The sequence below is a fragment of the Saccostrea echinata genome, unplaced genomic scaffold (genome assembly GCF_033153115.1).
Source record: "Saccostrea echinata isolate AGI-Se365-2 ecotype Australia unplaced genomic scaffold, CSIRO_AGI_Sech_v1 ptg000022l, whole genome shotgun sequence".
In the NCBI taxonomy this organism is placed as follows: domain Eukaryota; kingdom Metazoa; phylum Mollusca; class Bivalvia; order Ostreida; family Ostreidae; genus Saccostrea; species Saccostrea echinata.
Genome location: NW_026889771.1, coordinates 14,631,208 through 14,643,664, shown reverse-complemented (window position 1 = coordinate 14,643,664; position 12,457 = coordinate 14,631,208). Strand labels below are relative to the sequence as shown.

General features: G+C 33.9%; 1 long non-coding RNA gene across 1 annotated transcript; it reads left to right on the top strand.

Annotated features, from left to right (window-relative positions):
- The first annotated feature begins 3,369 nt into the window (after window positions 1-3,369).
- Window positions 3,370-7,168, top strand: LOC133190948 (uncharacterized). The gene is made up of 3 exons (XR_009721637.1): window positions 3,370-3,474; window positions 4,835-4,929; window positions 7,107-7,168. It is a non-coding gene; the product is annotated as an uncharacterized LOC133190948 (long non-coding RNA).
- The last annotated feature ends 5,289 nt before the right edge of the window (window positions 7,169-12,457 follow it).

Sequence of the window (12,457 nt, the reverse complement as noted above, 5' to 3'; positions counted from 1 at the left end):
TCCTATATATAATATTTCCCCCTAAGATAGGATGTTTCGTTTCTTTTGCGTTGCAGTATATATCACAAAATTAAATTTCGCAATGACAGATAACAAATTGTCTGCGGAGAGAGAGAGAGAGAAAGAGGGTTATAGGAACTAATATCCTACAGTCGCTGACGTTACATGGGTTGTGGTATCTAGAAGATGTGGGGTTTACCTTGTAAAAACAGTACACATTGAACTGTGCACATTACAGTTGCTTTGTTGAATTCTTTGAGAAAGGTTGTGTCTCGTTCTGTAACTTATTCTAATGGGTACTTTACCAAATACACCAAAGACTCTGAGGACACCGGGAAGTGCCCGTAAACGCGCCAAGTTGGAATTACCCGGGAATGAGACCGTGTTCAGTAGTATCCATAGGAAAATAAAGTTAGTGAAGGACATTTTCCGTGAAAAACAGCAGCGCCTGAACAACACAGACATGATTGAGAAGGCCCTAAATCTACTGCTCCAGACTCTGGAGCAGTAGATTTAGGGCCTTCTCCATCACATAAAGGTCAGTTTCGCATGTTCGATCCTCACTCTGAGAGTGAGGATCGAACATGCCATACTGACCTTGATGTATCTGAGAGTCTGTCCTGTACCTACGACCCGTCATATTTTTTATGTAGACAGATCCATAGCCCCCTATTGAATTGCACCTACCAGCATAGTCAGTACTGTGGACATACACTAATGTTTAGGCCGGCACGGACCATTATTATCCGATGTGTTGCAGCTTTTGCTGTCACTTGTGTCTGTGAACATTCCTTTTCCTGGTCTAGCTCCGGATCCTTGCCTAATGCGACTTTCCTTGCTAATGCCCGCTGGATGCATGCGACCTTCAGCACTGGAGTACTGCCAAATTAAGTCACCCGCCTCCAGGACGCCTTTGGATGCAGACCACTTCATCCAAAGGATGCCAAAGATCAAATGTTAAAATACTCTTTTGCAGTCAAAGAGGAAAAAAGCAGTCCTGTGACGAGGTAATTCGAGAGGAAATAGCAAGCTCTTTTGATGATAGTGGGGAAATCAGTATTCTGACAGACGCTAGGCATGGCTGTCGCATAAACGCAAAGGACACGAACGTTGTTTGTATCGGGAATTCGACCCACAAAGTCATCCGCAAGGAAAACATTACAAGCAATGATGACCAGTGTACCCAACGGCATGAACTGTTAGGAACCGTGCGTTTGTATGAGCATTTTAAAAGCAACATTCTCTTCATCGGCGGGCCAGAGTGTGATCATGTTCACAATAGAAACACAAGCGTAAATAAATTTATGAGAACAACGCCCAGAAACCATCAACCAGAATAACACCTGGCACGCAGCAAAGTCTGTGGAGAAGGAAATATAAAAAGTAGCAAGGGGACCGAAAAGGGTGCATCGTCAGAACCTGCTGACAAAGTTTCGTCGACGAGGACTCACGTTCAGTACGCCATAAGAAACTGCGGACAAAATTCCCAGACGCTTCATGGCCTAATTGATAATGTGGTGGACAACTACATGAACCAGCATCAAAAACTGCCCTGGTTACAGCAGATGCAGAAGGGATCCTAATTACAAGCCAAGTTTAATTAGTGGCTTACTGCATGAGGAATATGACGCAGTGTCCATCTACATTCTGAATTTATATTGCATATGAATGATATTAAACAATATATATGACTTACTATTTTTAGGTCACCTGAATTTACGCAGGTGACCTATTGCTATCTGTTTTCGTCCGTCGTCGTCCGTCGTGTGGTAACTTTTAAACATTTTCAGCTTCTTCTTTGAAACCACTGAACCAATTTAAACCAATTTTGGCATATAGCATCTATCGGTAAAAGGAACAAAAGTTGTGAATTTCATGGCCCCTACCCCCTTGGACCTGAGGGGTGGGGCTAAAACCTTCAAAATAAATGCAATCTTTGAAAATCTTCTTTAATTCTGGACATCAAGCAGTCAACTATTGGCATGCTTGTAATCAGCATTGAGCCCTCTACCAATAAAATAAAATAAATAAATAAATGAGACATTATCTTGCTGTATTCATTTGAAATAAAGCATTAAAGGGACATAGATACCGATACAGAAGTTAATATTTTCTCAAATTTTCTGTATGATATCAAGACTTATATGTTAATAAAGCATTTCACACGGAATTGTAATAAAAAAAAACTTACTTTATCTGGAAATTATTAAAACTACGAATTTTCGGACGCATTTGATTGACGCATCCTTGCACTTTCACAAAGTTAACTTTATCCTTAATACTTATGAAAAGTAGAAATTTTGTTGTTTATTTACGAATACAGAAAATTTGAGAAAATTTTAACTTCAAATCTGTATCTATGCTTCTTTAAACTAGTCATCTTGCTTTAGATTGGCTTAGTGATGTAGTCACATTGGGTGCCTTCTTTTCGCTCTCAATTCCATCAAGAAAGAGGCAGTTGGTTCATGTACAACAAAACGTTCCCAGACATCTGAATCTACCCGCAGCACCATTGTCTGAGATGAACTTGAGAAAGGCAGGCTCAACAGGTAAAGTAACTATTATATTTACAGCCATGAATATGTGGCAGAAATTTAATTAGGATCAATACATACAGTCAAATCTTGAAGTAGAGGGAACCAAGACTAAACTTTGAGATATCCAATATTTCATATGAGGCGCCGTTTTGGTATTTACTGCCAAAAAGTGATATCACCTATTCGAATAAGTGATATCACCTATTCGAATAGGTGATATCACTCATTCAAATTGAATAGGTGATATCACCTATTCGAATAGGTGATATCACCTATTCGTGCTGAATAGGTGATATCACCTATTCGAATAAGTGATATCACCTATTCAATTTGAATGAGTGATATCACCTATTCGAATAGGTGATATCACCTATTCGCATTTCTTACAACAATAATGAATGCTCCCTTCCTCAAGATTATCTAGATTTTCATTGGAACCAAGCAAATTCGGGCTGCGTTAGGATCTGTAAGTCTCGTCACGTGACTCGCGAGATTTTTCGATAATATTAACTTCCAGGTACCTCACACATGGAGATGTGTATTGGGTTATGGCTTATGCATGTTTATGGTTTACACAAAGCGTATAAGGAAAGTTTAAGCAGTTGTACAAAACCGAAGGGTTCTCCGACTTACGATGGATAAATTGAGGGTCGTAAAAGCTTGGGTGCGAGCAAGTAGGAGGAGAATTTCGATCGAAGTACGGGTAAACAAGTCAGAGAATGTCACCTGCTTCTTGGGTATTCTTGGGTGAAATAGAAGTCTTATATTATACATTTGTATCTGATTAGAATAGTTTTGTTATCATCATTCCAACTAATTTATTAAGATTTTTCTTGAATTCGAGGATAATGATGTTATTACCAGCTGATTAAGGAGGAGTAGTGTAAGTGTCAGATGGGTACGAACGTCATCTTGTGACAGCATCACCTTTGTTTGGGTAAATAATTTGTTCAGAATACGCTTCATTTATCAACAAAAATTTAGCTGTTGCATGTCAGTAGGTCCAGTTTTTTAAGTATTCAATGTTTGAAAGCACTTATCAGATCCAGTACAATCTTTTGATTTAGCTATATATATAGCTTTATTAAGCTGTTCAGAATAGCTTAATTTTGCTATTTTATCACACATTTTCTTAAATGTATACTTTTCTCAGCATGCACAAAAAGTCGCACATGGTGCAGTGATGATACTCAACCTTGAACTCATCTGAAATTGATGCATTTAAAACTCACTCATTAAAATCTCCTTGCATACTTGTGATAATTTTTAAGCCCAAAAACTGTACAGCAGTCCTCAAAATACAGGAATTTGGGTGAAAATACTGTACATTGTTCATCAAAACACTATACAAAAAACTGTAAAAAATATTGACCAAAAAATCAATGTAAGAGGTTCATTTTTTAAGCTCTTCTGAGCCAAAGGCCCAAAGAGCTAATGCTATGGCCATTTGTGCGGTGTGCATAAACTATTTAGAATATGGGCCATAACTCAAGAACCCTTTGGCCAATTATTGTCAAATTTGTCACAGGATATCCTTGGGCCAAGGGCTTCCATTTATACTAAAACTAGGGTTGTGACCCTTAAACAAGGGGAGATAATTAGGAAAATAGAAACAAAAGAGACTTTGTACTCAAAGTTCTAAAAGTTTTTGGGCTACATATGCAATTGATACGGTTACTTCCTCAATGAATTTATAAAGGAGGCCAATTATGGTCAACAAGATAATTGATTAATTCAGTACATTCAATGAGAAGCAATCATACTTATCCATGCCTCAATGCACACAAGGTAGTGGACAGTTACTCAAATAATAGAAATTTATCTTTTGCTTAAAAGTAATCAAAAGTTGCAAAGTTGGAGCTATCTTTGATTTTGCTTGTTGTTTCGATAGCCCATAGCACATATATGAATAGTCAAATACATGCAACTTTTTGTCTATTTCTTACCAAAATAATTTTTGTGAAAAACTGCATATAAATAGCTAAATCAAGCTATTTTGAATAGCTTAATAAAGCTAAATAGCTATTTCAAGCTATATAGCTAAATTAAGAGATTGTACTAGACCTGCTTATTTCCCAATCCCAACGATAAAACTTTCTTTATATATTCTGCAAATTCTCTCTGCATTTATCATTCATTTGAACAAAATTCATATGACTGCAATTATATGACCATATTCTTCAGTTTTGAGAGCATGTTATAGAGGATATTTTGGTTAAAGTTTTGGTCTGTTTCATGCAGTGTTTGAAATATTCTTTCATCTTACACAATTGTATACATTAAGATTTATTTTATAGCTAAAGTACAAGAGAACTGCAGCATCTAAGACTACATGTACATCGACTTTGAATAATCTACCCGGTATATCCTCAAAAAGGCAACTCAAATACAGGTATGAAATTGATGTCACAAAATAAGTTTTTGGACTTACATTTACTCTTATAATTCATATACATATAAAGCATATAAAAAATAAAAATAGAAAATTAAAGGTTCATCAGGTGACAGCTCAATCATGTATGGAATAATATTAGGCCAAATAAAAAAATATGTGTGGTTCCCATTACCTGACCGTCCCTATTTTAGATCCCCGACCCTAAACTTTTTTTCGGCAATATTCATATTTATTTTCCGGAATTTTCCGCGATTTCCGTCATCCACTTCGGTATTAGTTTTAAAATCGTTTCAACACGTAGTGCAAGTGTTTGATGGTGTTAAATCTAAAGCAAGCTGGCATGGCGTGGCAGTTTTCCTTTTTCCAGCGCCATGTTTTTTTGTTTTTTGTTTTTTGGTTGCCAAAATTAAATAAATATGCCCAAGAGTGGCGAGATTCAGTTAGTTGCTCTGTTTACAGCTGGTTTATAACAAGTGCATGCTGATTAGCCCCTTTATTATTTAATGCACGCAAAGGTGTGAAGTCAGGATAGGAAATCACTTCTCGCTTGAAAGCACACAGACAGCTGGCCAGGTAACGTTTTTTGGAGTTAGGGGGAAGATAACATGAGAAAACATTTATTTGATTGCATTGATTGCGCAAGAATTAGCCCAATGTGTAAGATAGATTAACTTGTAAACTATTAAATAATTTATATCAGGATCATTTCTTTTAAACCGAAAGTAGAAAAAAAAAAACAGTTCATGAGGAAAAGTGAAAAAGAAGACTGCTGATTTTACATGAATAAAGTCAACTTGCAAAACACTAATATATATGAGGAATGAGCTTGGAAGTATGAAGTCTTCAATGAGGCAAAAAGGTTTCATGAAAGGATTTAAAATTTTAATAATATTAAATATTTGTAATTCTGACAAATTTGAATGATTCTATGTCATCTTGCTTAGGTGATTTATTTTGTTTTAAACATTACTGTACAAAGTGTAGGTGTCACATTCTTTTCCTCTGACGGCTCTTAGCAGAACTCTCATGTCCGTTTTCTAGTTTATAGTTCAGAATTTATTATTAAGTAAAATAAGAACTGTTCTGGATAAAAGTAATTAATTAATTTCATTTATAAACACTGATTTTAAAAAAAGGATGTTCACCTTGGACTTTATTTTTTACAAAAAGAAAAGATTGTGTTTTCATTATTTTTGATTTAAAAATATTTGTTTCATATTCATAACTAGGGTGCCCCCTGCCAATGTTGACTATATATTTAACGCCACATCGAAATCCCACTTATTTTCTCCTTCACTCTGTTCATCCACAAATAAAACATTTCTTTTCTCAACCATAGTTGGAAAAGACTGAATTCAAAATAAACAAAACATTTATTAGTTATGAGTTATATACTCAGCTCTTCACAAAATATTTCTGTTTTTTCGCATTCTATAATGTACAATTTTAGATTTTATATACCTGTATAAAAACTTCCGCAGCAGATTCCGATAGAGAAATCATGATCTATATTTAAGATTTAATGTATAATGCTTAAGATATCCATTAATTTTACTTATAATATACAATTCTGAAATTAATATCATCCTTTAAAAACAAGGATAGCACATATCATCTTCGTAAACACTTAACATTCTAAAAAAAGAAAATATAATATCCAAATAACAGTTAAATAATTCAATTTGCTCATGCTGATTTTCTTCAAACATTGTATTTTCTAGATGAGTATGAACTCGAATGAATAGAATCAGCAAACAACTGTTTAAATACCCAAGACATTTTATTCACACATTAAAGCACATATCTAATCCATATGCTTAAGAGAAAACATATCTAACACTCTACACATAAAATAGTTCACTTATGCTAACGAAAAGAAATTAGGTATTATTTAGAAAATCATTTTGTACGGAAAAAAAAATTTAAAAAAATCCCTACCTACCCTTTTTTTTTGGAGGTGTAACCGGAACCACACATATTTTTTTGTTTGGCCTTAATTCTGAGATTCCAAATGCAAAATTAAGGGTATTCGATATATTCCATACAAGTTGTCAATCATTTATTAGTGATTTATACAGAGGTTCATTTGCATATAAATGTTGATAACATTGTTTTACTGTCTTTATTAACTTGTAATACTAAATTTTATAAATTGACAAATTCATTCTTTTTAGAAAGTGCATATAATTTGGAAAAGAGACCATCAATCCACTAGGGGGTATCGCATGAAAGCAATGATTATAGAATATTGTAAGGCTGGAGGAGTTATAGTACAATAGGCAGGCAAGTAATGGTACTTTGTTCTGGAAATTTTTCACCCCCGTTTTATTTTTCTCATTCTGCCCTCCTTACAAGTAGGTGAATTTAAAACGGGACAAATTCGAAGAAGGCAGCATATATCTTTTAAACACAAATGTGTCTGATCAAATTTGAAAAGGGCAAAATTGTTTTCAAGGGTGAATATTTTAAAAATTAGAATGGGGTGAAAATATCCAATAATACAGGTTATATATATTAACACAGTACATATGCATTTCTCTTTTCTTTATAATGAAAATAATTTGTTCTGTAAAAGGATGAATTTGTTCTGATTTGTATCAAATAAATAAATATGTGCCAGATTTATTATTTTGCAGGCACCTAAGTTACCATCAGTTGTGTGTCAAGCTGTGCAAAAATTCTATGTCATGTTACAGAATCTTTCTTAAATACAGGTATATGTCTGCTCATCTGGCAATCTTAGGACATCACTGGATGGTTTTCTTTAAAAAGATTACAGAGTTAACACACACTTCCAGTATGAAGACCAGCCAGTTGCCTCACCTGTCCTGACATTGTTAAAGGTAAATGGTCCTTTCAGAAAAAGATCTGACAATGCAAAGGCTTGCTAATCAATTAAAGATTTCTATTTACTAATTAGGTAATTAATTTGAATTTCTGTAGCTTAAAAATTTAATGATATGAATTAAAAAAAATATTTTAATCAAAATTATTTTTATTTCAGTACTTTGTGACAGTGAAAAGACATGGCTTTAAATTACTGTATCAGAGATCAATCCAGGTTATAAATCTGAGGAAAACAATAAAGCATCCACTTCGAGCTACTTATATCACTGCCTTAATAAGATGTCTGCATGTGTAACTAACAAAGGACAGTGACCAGTTGTAGCTATGATATCAGAGGGCATCCTGAAAAACACTCATCACTAAGAATAGAAAACTTCAAATGACTTTTGTATCAATCCTTTTGAATTTCATCTGGCTTGGAATTTCAGTAGCCTTTAGCATCCTTCAAGCATTTCATGAAGTACATGTACCAATTTGCAGGCATAAAATGTCTGAAACAGATTGCTTGTCCCAAATGTAAAAAAATAATTTCTCTGCCAATTAACAGTGTCATAAGCAGTTGATTGATATCACAGTTCCACTGGCGTAGTATTTGTGGTTGAATGGTGCCATTTTTAAGAAAACTTTTCACAAAAACCTGGAAAACATCAGATGGAAAGGAGCATCTACAAGAAAAACAGTTCACACTTTCTTGAATATTAACAATGATATATCATGCCCATTTACATCCTTTATATAAACTAATTAACCTAATCATAGAGAATTATGTACAAATTTGTCCTTTTGTGTATTTATAGTGTATTAAATTGATTTTACTAATTTATAAATATTTATGTTTTTCATTAACATTTACAAATAGAAGTACATATAACATAAATATATTACATGTTTAGTAGGATAACGTGAAATTGTTATACCACAAAAACCATCGCTGACCTCGCCTCGGTCAGCAATGGTTTTTAAGGGGTAAGAATTTTACATCATCCAAAATAAACAGGTAATATTTTTCTTGTCATAAAATGCATTTTAAAGAAAACATCAAGGTGAAACGAATGTGCAAACATTCTGCACAGTTAACATTTTTTATTACTGTATATACTGTTACCCGTAGTCATGCATTTTCAACCATTGGGATGTAATGTTTGGCATACAGTATGGTAATAGTACTTGTTAACAAATGTTTTTTAAACCAATCAAATTTGACTATTTAAGAAAATTTGAAAGTGTATCATAACAAATTTATCTAGCATAATGGTGCTGTAAGTAACCATGGAATGTGAGCTTGTGTGAACTTGATCCTGAATTATTAAGTTTTGAATATTGTAAAAAAGAATTGTGCAGCCTAAACTTTAACTTGTACCTGATTTAAACGGAGTTCCATCATTAACAACTTGGAAGTTGGAAGTTGTCACACTCTTCATGAGTATAATAACTGGGGGATCTGCTTCATTTGCAGATACATGGATAACACATTCACTCAAAGCACTGTCCCTTTTTCAGTACCTTGTGCAGCCCTGTAATATATGACAAATGGAGAAAAATGCCTATTTCAAGAAAAAAAGTCTATCTCATAATTGTAGGAGTATTGGCAAGGGGGGGGGGGGGTCATGAAACTTGGCGGTTAATACAGTTTGTATGACATGTGTAAATGAAAAAATGCCTTCTTCTTTGTAGAATAAAAAATGATTATTTTTTGAGTGTGTGTGACCATTTTTATTTCCGAATAGACAGGGTAGCTTATAGCCTACAGAATGAGCTGACCATTTTTTATTTATTGTAGTAATTAAGTTTAAAAAAAAAGAATGTTTTCTTTCGATCATATGTTATAGACGTGGTATTCAACTTTGTATTTCCATGGTCGATGCATTTGGGTACATCTATTTTTTTATTTGCTTTCAATGACATCGCATTCCATATCCCAAACTCATGTATACCTGTCCAATACTCCAAATTATACCACTGTAAGCTAAGTCAATGCTTTAAATTTATGAAACCAATCTGTAGATAAGCGTACCTTTTGAATACAGACGATTTTAGCATAAAAACGATTTAATTTTCCCTTTTGCTTAAGTATGTTGGCTAATCTTGGCCCCCTCGGAATAGCTTGTGTTTACGTTATGTAATGAAAAAATAAAGCAATTAAACGCTATTTACCTGCATCTATCAATCCACTTTCTCCTCTTCTTTGCAACAATCGGGGATCAAAACAAACTACAAGTTTAATAATTCCACTGCGATGCTTACAACTTAAGTAATCCATTGTCTCCAAGAACGCTCAGGTACCCAGGAGTTATAAAACGAACGTGAAAGTCAACGAGACTTACAGACCCTTTGAATTTTCCTTTAGTATACATGATAGATAAGTGTAATAAATATAATTTGTGAGCAAAACAAACACCAAATTCTACCGGGGTGCTTAAAACTAAATGCGAAGCTGTAATCCATTGTCTGCAGGAATGGTAAGTTATAAAACGAAAGTGAAAGTAAATGAGAACTAGATGCGATCTCGTTGCGAGCAACGAGTGGGTCTTCCGTCCTATTTTTGATAAGATGTGATAAGAATTTGACTGAGACTTTCGTTCAAATATAATGATATAAATAAATTGTTAAGACGAACAATTTTGCTTCAGTTATCTATAACAAAATATTGATAATTAAAGGTTATAGATTAAAGACTTTCGGCCCGTCTTGGCCCCTATTTTGAGGGATCAGCCCTATTTTCTTGATATCTTCTTACAACTTTCATGATTTTGAACACTTTTTGTTCAACAACTATTCAGAAATTCTTTTTCGTTTCCGAGATATATGCAAAAGAAATAATAGGTTCCGGCCCTTCAACTCCTTAATGGGAATATTTGGCAAAAATTGAAAGGTAACATATTGTTCAGAACATTATTGTGAACATCTTTTGTTCAATATTGCTTATCAAAATATTTCCCACTTTCGAGATATAAAGCGTCAAAGATTTAGCATTCCGGCCCCTAATGTCCCCTTATAACGTAACATATGATGCCAACAACATGTTATATAGTTAAGGAGTGTGAAGATGATCTATTTTGCCTTAGTAATGTATTACAAAATATTGATCATTTAAGAGTTATTGATGAAAGACTTTCGGCCCTTATTTTGAGGGGCCAGTCCCTTTTTCTTGATATCACCTTAAAGCTCTTATGATTTTGAACACTTTTTGTTCAACAACTATTCAGAAATTCTTTTTCGTTTCCGAGATATATGCAAAAGAAATATTTAGGGGCCGGCCCTTCAACTCCTTAATGGAGACGTTTAGCGAAAGTTGAAAGGTTACATATTGTTCAGAACTTTTTTGTGAACATCTTTTATTCAATATTGCTTAGCAAAATATTTCCCACTTTCGAGATATAAAGCGTCAAAGATTTAGTATTTCGGCCCCACATGACCCCTAATTATGTAACATATGATGTGAATAACATAATTCATAGTTGTAGTTTGCTCAGATAAACATTTTTGCTGCAGTAATATTTTACAAAATATTGATCGTTTAAGAGTTATTGATGAAAGACTTTCGGCCCCTATCGGCCCCAATTTTGAGGGGCCAGCCCCTTTTTCTTGATATCACATCAAAGCTCTTATGATTTTGAACACTTTTTGTTCAACAACTATACAGAAATTCTTTTTCGTTTCCGAGATATATGCAAAAGAAATATTTAGGGGCCGGCCCTTCAACTCCTTAATGGAGACGTTTAGCAAATATTGAAAGGTTGCATATTGCTTAACACATTATTTTGAACATCTTTTGTTCAATATTGCTTATCAAAATATTTCCCATTTTCGAGATATAAAGCGTCAAAGATTTAGCATTCTGGCCCCTTATGGCCCCTAATTATGTAACATATGAGATTTTTATCATAATATAAAGTTGTAAATTGTTCAGATAAATATTTTTGCTTTAGTAATGTATAACAAAATATTGATCGTTAAAGAGTTATGGATTTAAGACTTTTGGCCCCTCTTGACCCCTAATATGATGAGTCAGCCCTTTTTCTTTTATATCATATAAAAGACCTAGTAATTCTACACAATTTCTGTTCAATATGTTTTAAGAAAATATTTATAGTTTTGAAGATATGATAAAAAATGTCTCGAAAATTGACTCCTGATTCATGTCCTAAATTTCGACCCCTACCGAGCTTCCATACTAGGCACATCCAGAAAATTTGAAAACTGAGGTGCAAAACTAGAACATGTCCTCTATTATCACTGAAAGTTTCAGCACTCTAGCTTTTGTCGTTTTTGAGTTTTTGTGTAGACAAAATGGTCACTAAAAATTCGATTAAAGGGCGATAACTTCCGACCGGAAGTGAATTTTCAAAAAATAAAAAAAATTAATAAGGTTTAGATCATGATACATCATCTCTGAAAATTTCAAGTGAATCCATCCAACCATCTCTGAGAAATCGCCTGCACAAAATTTGGACAGAAAAAAATAATAATAATAATAATAAAAGTGAAAAAGAAACAATAGAATAATAGAAGGGTCTTCCGTTGGAGACGGAAGACCCTAATTAAAGGGCTATAGTCTTGGGAGCAGTTGTTATTTCATAAATAATTTGAATAGGTGATATCACCTATTCGAATAAGTGATATCACCTATTCAAAATGATTAAGTGATATCACCTATTCGAATAAGTGATATCACCTA